The sequence below is a fragment of the Marmota marmota genome, unplaced genomic scaffold (assembly GCF_001458135.2).
Source record: "Marmota marmota marmota unplaced genomic scaffold, marMar, whole genome shotgun sequence".
NCBI classification, from domain to species: Eukaryota; Metazoa; Chordata; class Mammalia; order Rodentia; family Sciuridae; genus Marmota; species Marmota marmota.
In genome coordinates, this window is record NW_026000169.1 from 11,402,260 (window position 1) to 11,418,022 (window position 15,763).

At 35.4% G+C, this 15,763-nt stretch overlaps 1 protein-coding gene across 8 annotated transcripts in view; it reads right to left on the reverse strand.

The window, feature by feature from the left end:
- Sox5 (SRY-box transcription factor 5) overlaps window positions 1–15,763 on the reverse strand; it is a 960,532-nt gene that overhangs the window by 770,999 nt on the left and 173,770 nt on the right. For 6 of the 8 annotated variants that reach the window (XM_048787308.1, XM_048787306.1, XM_048787307.1 and 3 more), the window contains one exon: window positions 12,920–12,996. The exons of the other annotated variants lie outside the window; for them this stretch is intronic. The gene's annotated coding sequence lies outside the window, so the exon portion shown is untranslated. The remainder of the gene's footprint in view (window positions 1–12,919; window positions 12,997–15,763) is intronic. 8 annotated transcript variants of the gene reach the window in all.

Here is a 15,763-nt window from a genome sequence, read left to right on the forward strand (position 1 = left end):
CCCAAAAGCTTTTAAAAGTTATTCCATGTGTGAATGATGATGATAATGTTGAAAATCAGCCAGAATTTTACTAGTAACCACAGCAGACATCTTTCAGAGTCAGCATGGTTCTTAGCCTGCCTGATCACTGATGTTACCTGGGGGTTGGAATGTGGGGTACATGCTATATGCTTGGGGACCCATCTCTGGAGATACTTATGTAGGCAATCTGGAGTGGGGCCTAGGGTTCTGTATTTTTAAATATTTCCCAAATTATCTGGTTGGCCAGATTCAGGATGTACTTTATTTAATACTCCATACCAGCCTTTTAAGACCATTTTAGAAGATTTAAAAATTGGCATTTAAAAAAATAATTTTTTCCTAATTAAATGCTTTTGGTTGATAAGGCAACCAAAAGTGTCCATTATGAAGAGTATTCGTTACTGGTATGACTTCAAATATTTTAAATTCAGAGTTTTACAAAGCAATGAATGGTAACAGACTTTTCTATGTCTGTTGAGAAATAACTAATTTCCAGTATAAAAAAGATCCAATATAAATACTGCCCCTTTATAAAATAAAGTTCCCTTCGTTTGGTAAAGAATTTTTCTAGAAATTTAAAATAGCTTAGTACTTCTAAAAATAAAATGTCTGATTTAACATTTCATGTTGAGAGACTGATAGATAGGCAAGACAGGCAGACAGACAGTAAGTTTTTAAAGAAAGAGGGAATGGGTCCAAATCAGGCCCAATTATTTCTTCACTGATTTTAAGAAGAGGTATTTTACATACAAGAGTGGACATTTTTTATACCAATAGCATCAGTACCACATTTTCTAAAGGTTAGAAACATGATAATAAACTTGAAAAACTAAGGAAAATGGAATACTACCAATGTAACATTTTAAAAACTCCCATAAATATTGATCATCAATCAAGACTTCAGTGAGAGGAATCTCAAAGATCAAAGCTAAGTGATGCAGTGATTAGGGGTGTACAGGAAGGGCAGAAAGTGGTGCAAGGATTGTAGGTAAGGAGCAGGCACATCTGGCTTTAGCAGAGAGATGAATACAGTGAGTGATTTTTGTCTGACTGACCATTATGTCACAGGAACATGCAAATGCTTTCCTGATTCCTTTCTTTTCAGATTCCATAGCACCTTTGTTTCTCTCTGTTCCTCCTCCTCCCTCTCTCTCTTTCTCTCTTGGTGGCCATTAACTACACTGACAGTTTGACAGGCTGAAATAAGGAAATAAAACACTTAAACATTGTTTCCTGATGTATGCATTCATCTCTTCTGCCAAACACAGATATTGAGGAGATACTTCACTCCTCCTGTCAGCTCACTAAATTACACCCCAGCTCACAGGCAGCACGGTGCCCAGGCCTCTCAATCTCAGCACCTCCCTTCCTACCAGAAGAATGTGCAAGGCTTCCTTCTTTTCACTGAAATCCTTCCTTTATCATTTTAATGCTGAATTTTCTTAAGCTATGAATTGGATTTCTGCATAAAAGCTGATTATTTTCTGATTTTTAAAAAACTGTCAGAATCCCATTTCATTTTTTAGAGTTTCTGAATGTTTTGAGTAAAACCACGGCAAATGAATCCCAAACCACAGGTTCAACATCACATCTCTCATAACCAATAAAGAGCTGTGACTTTTAAAAATGAGATAGTAACTTATCTAAACACTGACTCTCTTAACAGAGCCAGTGGTAAAGGAAAAAGATAGATCATGGCACTCCAAAATGTGTGAGACCACAACTAATCCATGCTTCTTCCATATTTACTTGCATTTGGCAAGGAGAGTCAGACTTCTGTAGTGCAAACTTTGAAAGTCTTACCAATATTAACCTCTTTCAGAGAAGACTGTTGTGAACTGAATTTTCAGAGAATAGTATGTAAATGGTAGAATTAAAAAAGAAGAAAAAGAAATGACTTTTGATTTTTTTTGTTGTTGTTCGTTTTGCTTTTTTGTTGTTGTTATTATTGTTTGGTTTTTGTTTGTTTTAGCCTTCTTCTGTCTTCATTAACATGAAGAGCTAAAAAATTCAGAATGAAACATTTAAGAATATTTAAAAAAAAACAGGAGAAGCAAGTCTCTAGGATTTTGTTCTTTCTGCATGCTTCAATGCAATTATTGGTGTCTACTATATACAGTACACTACTATGTGTTCCATGAAAGACACAAAGGAGAGTCCTGTATGTTTCCTGCCTGCCTCCTCAGAAATTTGCAGTTCAGGGGAGATGACGCATAGTAAAGAAATTGACTGCAAAGCAAAGCAGTTTTCAAATGGAAGGACAGATAAAATGCTGTGGAAATTCAACAGAATTTCCCCTCTACACCAACAATTGGGAACACACAACTCACTTAGGCTAAATGATCAAACAAATTTTCACTATTTTAAGACTTAAATGTTGTACTGCAATTACATGTTTTATGTTACATACCTTCTGTCTGGCCATAAAATCTGTGCCATGTCCACTTTGTTCATTACCACAGTTTCAAGATTGATACAGTGTATGGCATGTAATGAGTGCCCAATAAATATTTGTTGAATGGATGAGTGAATTATCTTGTGATAATAAGTAGTAAATGAATCTCCACAGGATGGTGTTCTTAGTTTCTTATTCATATAATTGCCTATCTTATTGAAGATCACCAATTAAAACAGATGAGATATCTGCGTAAAAATGCTGCACACCTCAAATATGCCACAACACAGTCATGATCAAATGTCTATGTATTCAGAATTGAGGGTTTCCTTTTAGTTATAAGGAGGCTTTCTTTGCAATCTGATAACCATTAGTGATTATAGGATTAATTGCAAAGATGATACAAAGGACAACTCTCTGTAGTGTTTCTTTTCCTCTTTGACTTTTGTCTTTCCCAAAGAATAATACTTTCTTAGCTGTCAAAAATCGCCATCTTCCAAAAATGAGGTAGGTAATCTATTTATAAGAAATATAAATTGTCAATAGAAGTGAAAGCTTACTGTAGGAAAGATTACAAAACAAAAAAATGCAAGAATAGGCCAATAAATAAATTCATCCAAAGACCAGTTCAGCCAGATAAGGTTAAATAGCACCACAATAAACTATTTAGTATCTAAATTATTTTGCTTTATCAAATTTATCTACAGTACCTACTATTTGTTTAGCATTTATTTATAGGTACTATGCATGTGTAAACAAATACCTCATTACTAAAGTTTCACAATTATCTTCTTTTATTTCTAACAATTATCTTCTAGAGAAAGAAATTTCATCCCATTTTACATAAAATGAAACTGAGTCATAGAATGTTTATCCCATAAGTGGAAGAATCCAAGTTCACCACAATTCAAACACCAAAAACACTTCATTTCAACTATTTTAGGCTTAACAACATTATATAATACAGTGAGAAAGTTTATCTGGCTTAAAACTCTCAAATATTTTACAATGAAGTACTTCTTAGCTATGATCACAGTTTTAAATTGAGCTCTTTCTGTCAATATAGCAGGCAAAATACAAATTTAGTACTTTATTTGTAAATGTTTTAATTATAACATTTTTTTTAAATCTCATGAACAAAGTCTAAAGCAAGCTATCTGATTCAAAATACCATTTTGATTATGGAATTGATCATTACATGTTGGTCTAGAGCTGGAGGAGTTTCTGAGACATGGGTCCTGCTGAGGTAGCACCCACACAACAAGACAACATTGACTAATTTCTCTGACAATCACCTTGCTTTTGCCCTATCTCACTGTTCTCTCAAATGTCTTGGTGACATGCTAAAAGGGAGCACTTTGGGAACATGGAAACTGAGGAGCAAAACTATACTTCTTGTTCCTCCTTAGACACACTTGTGGGATGAGAGATGAATAATTCTGACTGCACTCTTTCTATTGCAACATACTGCCTTCCAATAGTTTTTGCTGGTTTTAAAAGATCAAGAGAAACCCTACTTTTGTATACTCTCACACTCTGCTCTACGTTAATTAATATATACTTTTATCAAGAGATAAGGAAAAAGGCAAAAATATCTTGTACTCAGACCCGAGAACATCAAAATGATTCTCTGTGTAGCCCACCCTTAATCAAGGAAGACGTGAATCGTGTCGAAACAAACAAAAAAACCTCTCTCCTTTTATCACATTTGTGTGTTCCCCAATTCTAGGTTCAAAAACATAATCTTCACTCATAGGAACACAATATTTTTTTGCTTATGATATAGAAAATTAAGGTGGTAGGATAAGAATGAAGAGAGAGGAATTGTATAAAGACAAGGAAAGGAAAAGAAGGAAGGAAAGAAAGGATAGAAGGGAAGGTAGGGGAGAAGCTGCCAGATTAATAATGGAAGAAGACAGAATCTTTTTGTTTCATCCATTCCCTTTGGTAAAGTTTGAGGTTTACTTTGAGACAAAATTACCTCTTTCAGTACTCAATGATATTTTATTTCTGTGTAACTTCCTCTTCCAATAGGTTAATTACAGAGGCAATTAGTCTAGCTACACACAGGATGTCACTATACCCTTATATAAATAGAAGGAGCACACATGTTTCAGGCAGAGAAAAATATCTGTAAGGACCAAATTTTAAAATGTGACAGAATTCTGTCCTAGGAGATATCTCTTGGCTCAGCTTTGGACTTTAGGTCTTTGTTGTTTGTTATCCTCTCTGAATGAAACATCTCTTGTATTTTATGATTAACATGGAAGTTCTTCATGTGAACCATGTAAGTCTGCTCAAATTACAATAAGTCCAAAAAGAAGAGGGATCCTGGCCCTGGGTAACTGAACTGAAGTAAGTAAGGCCTTATTAGCAAGGCAAATAGATAGGAAAATGGAGCTGGAACTGAAAAAGCTCATTCTATTATTAGTTTAAACAAATGTTCTGACCTAGCAGCCTCCTAGGTTTTTTGTGCAAGTACTTTAATTTTACATATTCAGAGTTTGGAAATTAGTGACTACCGCAGTTCTGAGAGCCAAGTGGTTCAGAGCACAAGAGGTTTTTAAAGTGAGATTTTCTAACAACTGCATATATGTGGCTCTGGATAGCATGATCCAGTTTTGGTGATATACTCAGAATGCACAGGAGTTGTTAAATCACTAATAACGGCATCCATTATAGCCTGAAACCCCTAACCACTGATTATTGTTTGTGTATTTATCAAAACCAAAATGATAAATTGCTCTTCAAAAGAATAAATTGCTGTATCTAGGACTGAATGCATATTCATAGAGGGCACTCCGTCCTTGTTGACGGTGGCTACCCCGATGACAAAAATGAAAGATGCTGATGACACACTAAACATCTACAGCTCATTAGCTCGCTTGTTTACTGTGCTTATGGTGAAAGCAAGGTCTTAGGTCAGATCCTCATAGTAACCAGTACATTCCTGTATCTTCCATGGTCAAAGACATTTTACTCAGTATTGACCATCTATCTCAAAAGAGGTTGGCCACTGGCCACAGTAGAGTCCCAGAGAGAGAGAAGGAGATAGTGACTATATTGTATGAACGCAAGGAGAAGAATTAATACTCTGTTTTCTACTAAGTGATGATCCCTCTGCTTTCCTCTCATATTGGAAGCACTAAATTAAAATCAACCCAGAAAAGTGTATACTTCAGTGGCTAGGTCACTCTGCTTGGGTTGCTTCCTGGCTCTGTTACTTGCAGTTGGGGCTTGACAAGTTACTAGATTTTTCTTTGTCAAATCCTTCAGCTGAAAAATGGGTGTAATAACAGTACCTGCTTCATGGCATACTTAGCAGGCTTAAATTATATACTACATGCAAAGCCCAAGAACAATACTATGCACAATGAAAATCCTCAGTAAATGCTAGTTACTGTAAGTATTCTGCAGTGAACCAACAGTAAAGAGACTTTTTGTTCTGTGTGCATTAATATATTATTTATATTTACATATATAATTTAGATATATTATGTATCATTTCTATATTATATTTATCTACCATATTTGTATATTTACATTTTAATTTAACCTTTTATTAGAAATTTTAAGATGGCTAGAATTCTATAGGACAAGTGAACTGAGATTTGCAAAGCCCTCTGTCAGCATTAGAATCTTCCTATAGTCCAATCTGACACAAGAGTATCTCATATTTCAATCCAGCCTTACCTGAGGGTACTGCAGCAAGAAAGCAGATGTGTGCTTCATGGGTCCCAAGTTACTGCGGATGGCACAAGTAAGGGTAAGCCATGGAGTGATCTCCCTCCTAGAAGATGAACTATGCCACTGAGAACTTCTTAAACAACTTTTTTTGGCAAAAGATCATTGGCTTTAATGCTTCTATTTGACTTTTCTGTCCTGTTTCCTCTAGAGAGTCTGGGTGGGTTAATCATCTAAGCCAGCTAGGCAAATGAGTTGTTTTTGACCATACCACCTACAAATATAGAGAGATGTGAATATGTGTATTTTTTCCTGTATGTGCACCAGGATAGCTCTCAAAATTATGAATTTAAAATATATTACTGAAGTTACAAAGTTATTCACATTAGGATAGTTCCTTCAATGTAACAGGCAAATAAATAATGCTTACTATTACGAGTCACACATACAGAGGTTTCAGTCCCATAACCTTTTCACTTGGGGATTTCCTGCTGAGGTTTAGTCCTTTTGTACATGATAGGAACCTCTAGGTTTTAGAATGACTGATCTTATATTTTCACCCACTATAGTCATCGATGTGGACAGATATCATCATAACTAGATCAATTGGGTAGACATTAATACTTAAGAGGGTCGGGGGAAGGGAATTGACTGCAACACTTGGCCAGTAAGATGCACCATAAAATCTATCAGAACAGACACTATACGCTCAACAGAATTCTTCACAGCATAGTCCTTCTTTGCACAAATTGGGGTTCTGTACAATTCAAACCAGCTTTGATGCTAGGACTATGATCAGACAAGTCAATGCCAGGATTAGGAAGGAACTTCTACTAAATTGGACCATCATTTTTTGGGGTGCTACTCTTCCCCTCTAACTCAACACTATAGTTTGGTGGTAAACAATTATGTGGATCTAAAATGAATAACTATTCAGTGAACTTTCTCTCAAATTCCTTAATATCTCAGAAAGGAAATTATAGTTAGCTAAATACTGTAGTAAAAACTGAGGGATATGATTGTAACAGCATTATACATGTAAAAGAAGCCTTGATCCATTGGTAGAATGCAGTGATTAATCTCCAAAGCCCCATTCCTTAAATATTTTTAGAAATGTAAAAAAAAAGTAATCAAGTATTATTTCTACTATAGATGAAATAGATATATCATATATTTACTGATATTAAAATATATTTAACATCACGTAACTATTATTAACTTTATACTTATTTAATAATATTTAAGTGATAAGAATCTACCTGTGAAGATATATCAGTAAATTTGATGAACTGGTTTTACTAATGCTTTTCTCCTATTTTCTCTGATTTTTCCCCCTTTTCTTTCTCACTTGACTTTTGACTTTGATAAGCAAAAACCTGAAAGTAATTCAGATGCATCTTTTTTGTGTGTGACATATAGCTTCAGTTCCCCTCTCACCCTCTTCTCTTTCTACCATCACCCTGGGAACACAGCCAGGAACCATGCTGGAGAGAAGCCAGTGGGTCCTGTTCTTTTGCAGTTCGAATGCCTCTGTGTATATCTCAGGCTTACCTAAGTCACCATTTACAATATTGAATAGAAAGAGCAGGTTAGAATAGTCAGCATTTATAAGTCAACTGGTTACATGATACAAAATATATGGCCAACTGTAGAATTTATAGCAATAACATTTATGTATCGTGTTACTCCTAGAACAATCCAATTTATAAAGTGCCTATTGTGTATATACAAAGAATAATCATAAATCATTTACATTAAACAGTGTCAACTGGCAAAACAAAACTTTCCCCCTAAATTCTACACACCAAGATTAATGAGGTTTTTGAAGGGAAGCACATTTAAAGAAAAAAAAGCCCCAACTCTGATTCATGCTAGGTGCACAACATATCCATATATAGGAGCAGGTGTCTGTCGTGTGATTTAGAATACCTATGGAACATCTCTGGAAAATATTAACCTTCCATGAAGTGGTGAGATGTCCACAGAGTGAGCTGAGAATGTGGCAAGAACCCAAATCTGTCACCAAGCTCCAGCTTTCTTTTTTTTTTTTTTCCATCTCAGTAAAGAATGGATTTAAAGTAAACAAACAGACAGAATCTTTTTGACATTTGTCTGACATGTTTTCATCTATGGGCACTTTGAGAAAACCTGGCAAAGATTATTTAGATTAGCTGCTTTGTCTCTGACTCCTACCTAAGAGAAAAATCCCAATCAGTGAACAAAGCCTTCAGGAGTCCTGAAATGAACTCAGATCCTGATATGGATTCTCTCCCTCTGTCCACTCTCTAGCTCATAACCTATTCAGAAAGGAAGCTGTATTGAGAAATCTATGCTTTGGAGCACTGAACTAAACTCTCTCCTTCCTCCCCTACAAAGGCCTTAAAATTAATAATAGGGAATGTTTGGACAATTCACATCTGTAAAAGTATTTAATCTTATCTGAAACTCACACCTACACAGCTGAACTTGACACTGCATAAGAAAAATGCAGTTTGAATTTCCCTTACAGTATTTTGGTCCTCTTTTACTCTTTAGAGAATAGTACAGGCATGACAGTGTCTTCCTGCCTTAACCCATAGCCTTAAAACATTTATTGATTTGTTTTAGCCAAAACTGATGAATAACTTAAAATTTTTCTTACAGATTAGAATGAATTCATTCTTTAAAAAAATTCTCTTCTCTCAACTCTATTTCCAAGAGAGAAGCAACTTCCTATCTTGGTTAAAATTAAACTTGAATCTGAAAAATAAGGAAAGGAACATATAACAAGAAAATCTGTAAACCAGTTTTCCATGAATAAACTAACTGCTCTTTCCTGGTTAAGGGTAACTGACACCATGTAAAGACATGTTTGAAAACAAACCCATACACACAGAGCGATAAGAGATGCAGGAACCTCTTAACTCAAGAAAGAATTGGTGGTAGATTGGCTTTGGGAGAGGAGTTTGTTGTTGTTTTTGTTTTTAAAATAAAGAGTTAAGTCATATGCACCATGGCCTTTGTAGAAATATTCTGAAAACTGGTCATCTTCCCCAAATAGCTCTATTTCATTTGTAACTTGCAGTACTTCTTCAAAACCAAGTGTATCAAACTTAAAAAGCATCAGCAACGGCTGACTTGAGTCATAAATGGAAGGTTCTAGTTTCAAAACATATGCATTCATGAGGAACAGTGCTAACTTTACAGATTTTTTTGTTTATGTGAAGGGACAAAAGGTAACAATGCACCTTTCTTCATTTAACACATTTATTCTTCAAAATCATCTAGCAAACATGGAATTCCTTCCCATTTTTGAGTAGGATTTTGACCTATAAAGAAAAATTCCTCCTGTGCTCAGTGAAGCAACTTATAACCCCAGGCAAACTCCTTGTTAATAAATCAAGGAATCCATGGAAAAATAAACATAATTATGACTTCCATTCAAGTGACTACTTCTCTAGTCTCCACCTTGTAAAAGGTTATTTTCTTCCAAATATTAATGAAAAATACACAATCACTATGTAGGCGTTTTAAATAAAGTACTCATATTTTCCTACAAATGACCTATACTTTCTACCCATTTTTCCCAAATTCCTCAATTAAAAATAATTAAGAAAATAAGTGACTTCATCAACATGTTTCAAAATAAAACAGAGCTATAAAGAAGAAAAATTAGTAAATTATTTTCCTTTACAAGTTACTTTAATACTCTAAAAAAACTGCACTAAATTGAAGGTATTAAAGATGTATACAGACATAGGCTTCCATAGCAATTCCAGTGGTTGAGCCAACATTAGAAAACTTTCACTTCTATTTAATTCAAGTTTTCTAATGTTGCCAGGATAAGGTCCATCCTTGAATGAAAGATTTACCTTTTTCTTATACAGAATAATAGCAAAGAAATATGCCCAAACTAATCCATTCACTTCCACTTTAGATAATAAGAAAATGTAACTACTTCTTAATTTGGATATTATCAATTCAACCATTAGTTATGTATTATACTAATTTTGTTTCTTTATTCTGGAAACAATTCCAGTAACAATTCATTCACCTGGATGGTTATAGTTACTGATGCTGTTTTTTGTTTGGTCCAGACAGCAATGATTCAGTATTACTTTTAAACTTTCTTAACCCAGGATCTTGGGATTGCTAGGAAATCCATAGGCATCTAGAATTATATTTTTTAAAAAATTTTCATGTACATAGTTCTCCCTTAGTATCCAGGGCAAATTGGTTCCAGGACCAACCTCCACCCCTACCATACAAACATCAAAATTCACAGATACTCAAGTCCCTCATATAAAATGGCATAGTATTTACAAATGACTTATACACACCCTCCCATACACATTACACACTCTCTAGATTACTTGTAATACCTCATATAATTCTTACGCACTAATGTGGATTCAGAGTAGCATTTGGTAAGCAGCAATTTCAAGTTTTGCTTTTGGGGACTTTCTGAATTTTTTCTGAATACTTTTGATCCACTGTTGAATCTGAAATGCAAAACTGGGGCAGGCTGATTATATATACTCATTGTGATTTTTCTGGCAGCCAACCATTCTTTTTTTTTTTTTTAACCTAGCATCCATAGAGTCTCCTTCATTTAACAGTACCCTGTTTCTCTCTGAAATACAATCCTAATGCCTAGTCCAAGGAAAAAGATAAAAGTGATTCTACTCTGTGCTAGAAGAGAGGAGCACAGGAACCAAATCAGAATGAACTGGTACAAAAAAAATTTTTTTTCAACAGGGCTCTGGGACAAAGAATCTGTTTCAGCTTGATCAAAAGCCTGAGAGGATGATACAGTTGAGACAATGCTACTGCCACCAAATTGCTACCAAATGAAGACAGAGCACTAACATGCTCCCTTCAAGATGGAGTAAAATTGAAATTTTTTTACATTATCCAGAAGTTACTTTGTGCCCAGATTTTTCCATATGTTAATAATGTGCCCCTCTGGGCACATACACACTCATGCCATCTACTCCATGACATCTGCAAAGCTAACTCTTCTGTTTAATTTCTATGGGTTTCTGTGACCTTTCCTATGCAATATCCCTCTCTCTGTACTCTACTTCTGGCCTTCCTACCTGTCTTTAATTCCATTACATGTTGTCAAAATCACATACCATATACTACTTCTTAATTTGGAACAGAGGAATTTTGTCAGTTTTCCAGTCCTTTTCCGTCCAAGTTTACACAGTGCAGATTATTTCGCAGTTGAGAGAAAGAGACAGGGAGGGAGTGCAGGAGGGAGGCAGGAACAAAGAAAAATGGGATTTAAAAACAGGATTCAAATGGAGAGTCATGTAGTTCATTTCATTAAAAGTGGAACAAATTGAGATTTTATTTAGACACATACAAGAAAAATATATTTTGGCTAAACAAGTATCTTCAGCATAGATTAGGAGGAATAGATTTTTATGCATTCTGATCTAGATTCCAACCAGACTTTGCTGACATAATTATGGAACCCGTAAAAGTAACGACTGGTGTTTAGAACGGTTGCCACTTCCTTTGAACTGGCTCTATAAATGCCAAGAGTTAGTATTTTAGATTAAATGAATAGATTAATAAACATCTTTAGAATATCCATCATTAAGGCTGATTTATGTTCTATTGCCAGCAGTAATTCAAAGAAATGCCATGCTATTCAAAAAATATTGCATGTTGTTCTCACCACTTTGCCAATGTTATGACACCATGTAAGAATGACAATATCTATATTCTTTTGCAGTGCTAACTATTCACAAAAACCAATAGATATTAAACCACTTTCCGTTTACACAGGCATCAACACAGGAACCACTTATATTTATAACTCTGATAAATGGCCTTTCATTTATAAATTTATAGTGTACCCATAATTTCTTTAGGAAACCAAAATGTTCATTCAAAAAATTGCCACAACATTTATCTATGCAAAAATGATGAATATGGTTTGTGAAATTAAATGCTTTTAAAAATTAAAATCATATTGCCAAGAAAAGAGACATGTTCTTTTCTGGTTTGCTCATGTTTTAAGATGATTAGAACTGCACTCTCAGTAGTTATGATGTTTAATCTGGACAGCATATTAATACACCTATTAAGTATGTCCAAATACATCACTGTTAGAGTTGTGTAGCATCAGTATCAACTAGTGGACATTAAGTGCAACTTGAATTTCTTACTTTATTTTCTGATTCTACACCCAGATATTTTCTCATTTATACTTACTGCATTTGCTGTATTTAGTTCTTCAAGATTACTCTCAACATACTTCCTGGTTTATTTTAAATGTATATATTATAAACACAACTTTTATCATGACTCAAATAAAATACATATATTTTTTAAAAAGTTAACTCTGCTTTAACCCAATAGAGATTTTGGTCATTCAGAGCAACTGATGAAGTAGGAAAAAATCAAAGATAACAATTATCACTAAAATAACTGATCAGGAACAGGCTAGTCAGTTATAGGCATGCAGAGGACAGAGTGTGGCTAGCTCTGATGTGTTTTGGTGGCACTCCCTTCATCTGCCTTCAAATATACACGATGTAGGAAACATACAAGTCTGAATGTGTTTTTTTTTAAGTAGTTTTTGCTTTCTTGATATCTACGCTATTCCTACAAAAGCTATTAAAAGTTTGAACCTGAAATTAACTATTGGGTTTGATTATATAAACAGTAGTCTCCAAATTATTCAACCTTCTTTAGCATTAGTTCAAGAAATTATTTCAAATATTGGCAAAATCCAGGTTCAAAATATTTTTATATATATGAAGATATCTACATTGTGCTTAAAACAAAAATAATATTGAAAATTAAAAGAAGTATTTTACATACTCCAGTGAATCGCTAACTCCTTGTGGGCAGGAACATATTTTTCATCATCTCTGGGTCACCAGAAGCCAGCACAGCACCTGGAATATAACACATACCCAACAAATTTTTGAATTAAATGATTAAGTACAGACCAGAATCTACTTGGAAGGTATGAATTCAATGAAATAACCATTCTATACATCAACTGCCTTCCCCTGTATCCTATACAATTAAAGTCACAGTGTACATTGTTATAAATTTGAATGGCAACTTTATTCTAAAAATTCAATTCTCAAGAATAACCCATTTCTACATCCTTCTATATTATTATGGTCTTTTGGCTTTGGTGGAGACAATACAGTCAAGTGTTTGAGATCATGTCCTCTGGAGTCAGGCTAACTGAGATCAATTCCTGGTTCTGCCACTTACTATTTTCCTGATCTTGGATAAATTACTTGGTTTAGCTAAAACCACTGTCTCTGAAATAAGGATAATTGTGGTGTCCTTCTAATAATGCTGAAAGGATTAAGAGACACAAAGCTTAACATGCCAACACATGATAAATGATGATTTTTCCTTCTTCTTTCCCTCCCTGCCTTTAATGTATGAAGAATCAAACTTGCCCAAAAGAGATGGGCTTTTGCCTCAGGCTACTAGGAGATATTCTCTTGGAATTCAAAATGTCATAGGAGCATTTTTGTTTGCCTGGAGGCTTTGACAATCTGTAGTCTAACAGTGTGATTTACAAGGGAGACTTTGGGCCCTGGTATCAGTTGTGCCTCTACAAGGGGCTGGAAACTAAAGGTGTGCACTCAACACCAAGACCCACAAGGGGCTAGAAACCAAAAGTCAGCCAGGTGAACAGTATGTGGTGGAGTCTCAGTACAATCTCTGGACACCAAAGGCTCAAGTGATCTTCCTGGTTGGCAATGCTCCCAGCATATTCATATTGTCACATGCTGATGCCAAGAATGTAACATTTCCTGAGAAGGAAGCTGTGTGCTTGGTACTTCCCAGACTCTGCCTTCTTCCCTTGGCTGATTTTAATTTGTATCCTTTCCCTATAATAAACAGTAACTGTGCGTATAATAGGTTTCATTGAGCTCTGTGAGTCATTGAAGCAAACTGTCAAACCTAAGAATGGCTTTAGGAACCCCAAAACTTGGGACTGATATCAGAAGTGAGGGTGATTTTATGTGGAGAGGTGGCTCCCTTTGACAATGACTAACTATACCATGGTCAAACTTTCCCATCCTCTGTGAGTCCAGAGAGTCCAGAAAGCTTTGAAAAATAGCTTTACCACTCCAGTGAACTTAACAAAGATCTCATGGTTACAAGCTCTTTTGACCAGATGGGGTCTATGTATACACTATACGCCATTGTTTATTTTTCCTTGCACAAACAGTAGAAGCTCCCCTACCTCCCAAGTTCCCTGTAATAAATATAAAAAAGTTTTGGGACTTGATTTCTTTTCTTTTGTTGTTGGGGATCGAACCCAGGGGTGTACATGCAAGGCAAGCACTCTACCAACTGAGCTATATCTCCAGCCCGGGACTTAATTTTGCTTAGTCATATTTAGAATTGAATGGATCACATACAAGCAAAGATTAGTGATAGATCTATTGAGGTCAGATCTTGGAAAATTAACTTCAATAAAAGATAGACTTTTAGGGGATGGGATAGTGGCTCAGTGGTACAGCACTTATCTAGCACATGTGAGGCCCTGGGTTCAATCCTCAGTACCACATATAAATAAATAAAATATTGTGTCCACCTACAACTCAAATAAAAAATAAAAAGATAGACTTTTAATCTCCGTTTTTCAAACAAAATATTAAATGTTGTGTTTCTTCTAAGCATATGAGTTATTCTATGCAATAGATTGCTTATAATATTAAATTTTTAAAGAAATAAACCCATTACAAATATTAGTAGACAGAACTTTAAGATGGCTCTCAAGATCTGCCCAATTGGTAAATACGTTCTGCATAATCCCTGGAAACCTGAGTATGATGAACTTTTGCCCCATGAGTGGTTGTATTAGTGACACAGTTGACTTTAAAAAGGATTATTGGCTGTCTTTTCCTCAGGAGCTCTCTTTCCCTCCCTTTTCCCTTGAATGTGTATTTCTTGCATTACATCAAAGGTATATCTCTCTCAAGATTGTTCCCAATTTTCCTTGAAAATGTATCTACTTTCATAAATAAACCAGGCTATGTCTGTGCCAGGCAAAGCTGAAATTCTTTTCTGACACATATGATGAGAATTCCACTGGTGCTGGGCACAGTGGCTCGGGAAGCTGAGGCAGGAGGATTGCAAGTTCAAAGCCAGCTGCAGCAATGGCAAGGTGCTTAGCAACTCAGCGAGACCCTCTCTCTAAATAAAGCAAAAACTAGGGCTGGGGATGTGGCTCAGTAGTGGAGTGTCCTGAGTTCAATCCCCAGTACCAAAAAATAACTTCACTGGTCCTAACTCAGGTTCCTCCTTTACTTTGGAAACTCATTAGAGACATCTCCACGCCCATGACATCTCTTGGTGGCTCTCAAAGGGAACTTCAGAGGCATCAACTTTGACAAATCTTCTCAATTTATTTTTGCTTGGCAATGCAGGTAGATTCTCATGTTTATCTTCACATTCTCGGTACTTGATATTTTGGGGGATAAGTTATTCCAATCTTGATCTGTCCTTCAATAGAAAGAACCTGAAGGAAGATGTCCTCTTCTTCTATCCTCTTTCTTTAGAAGTGGTAAGTACCACCCTACTGGCACTATCCTACTGACAGAGTGAGGGCTCTGCTTTCATGAGGAGAGGGACTATAACTGCTATATCTAAGATAGGTCTTGTTTGAATCAGACCTCACCATAA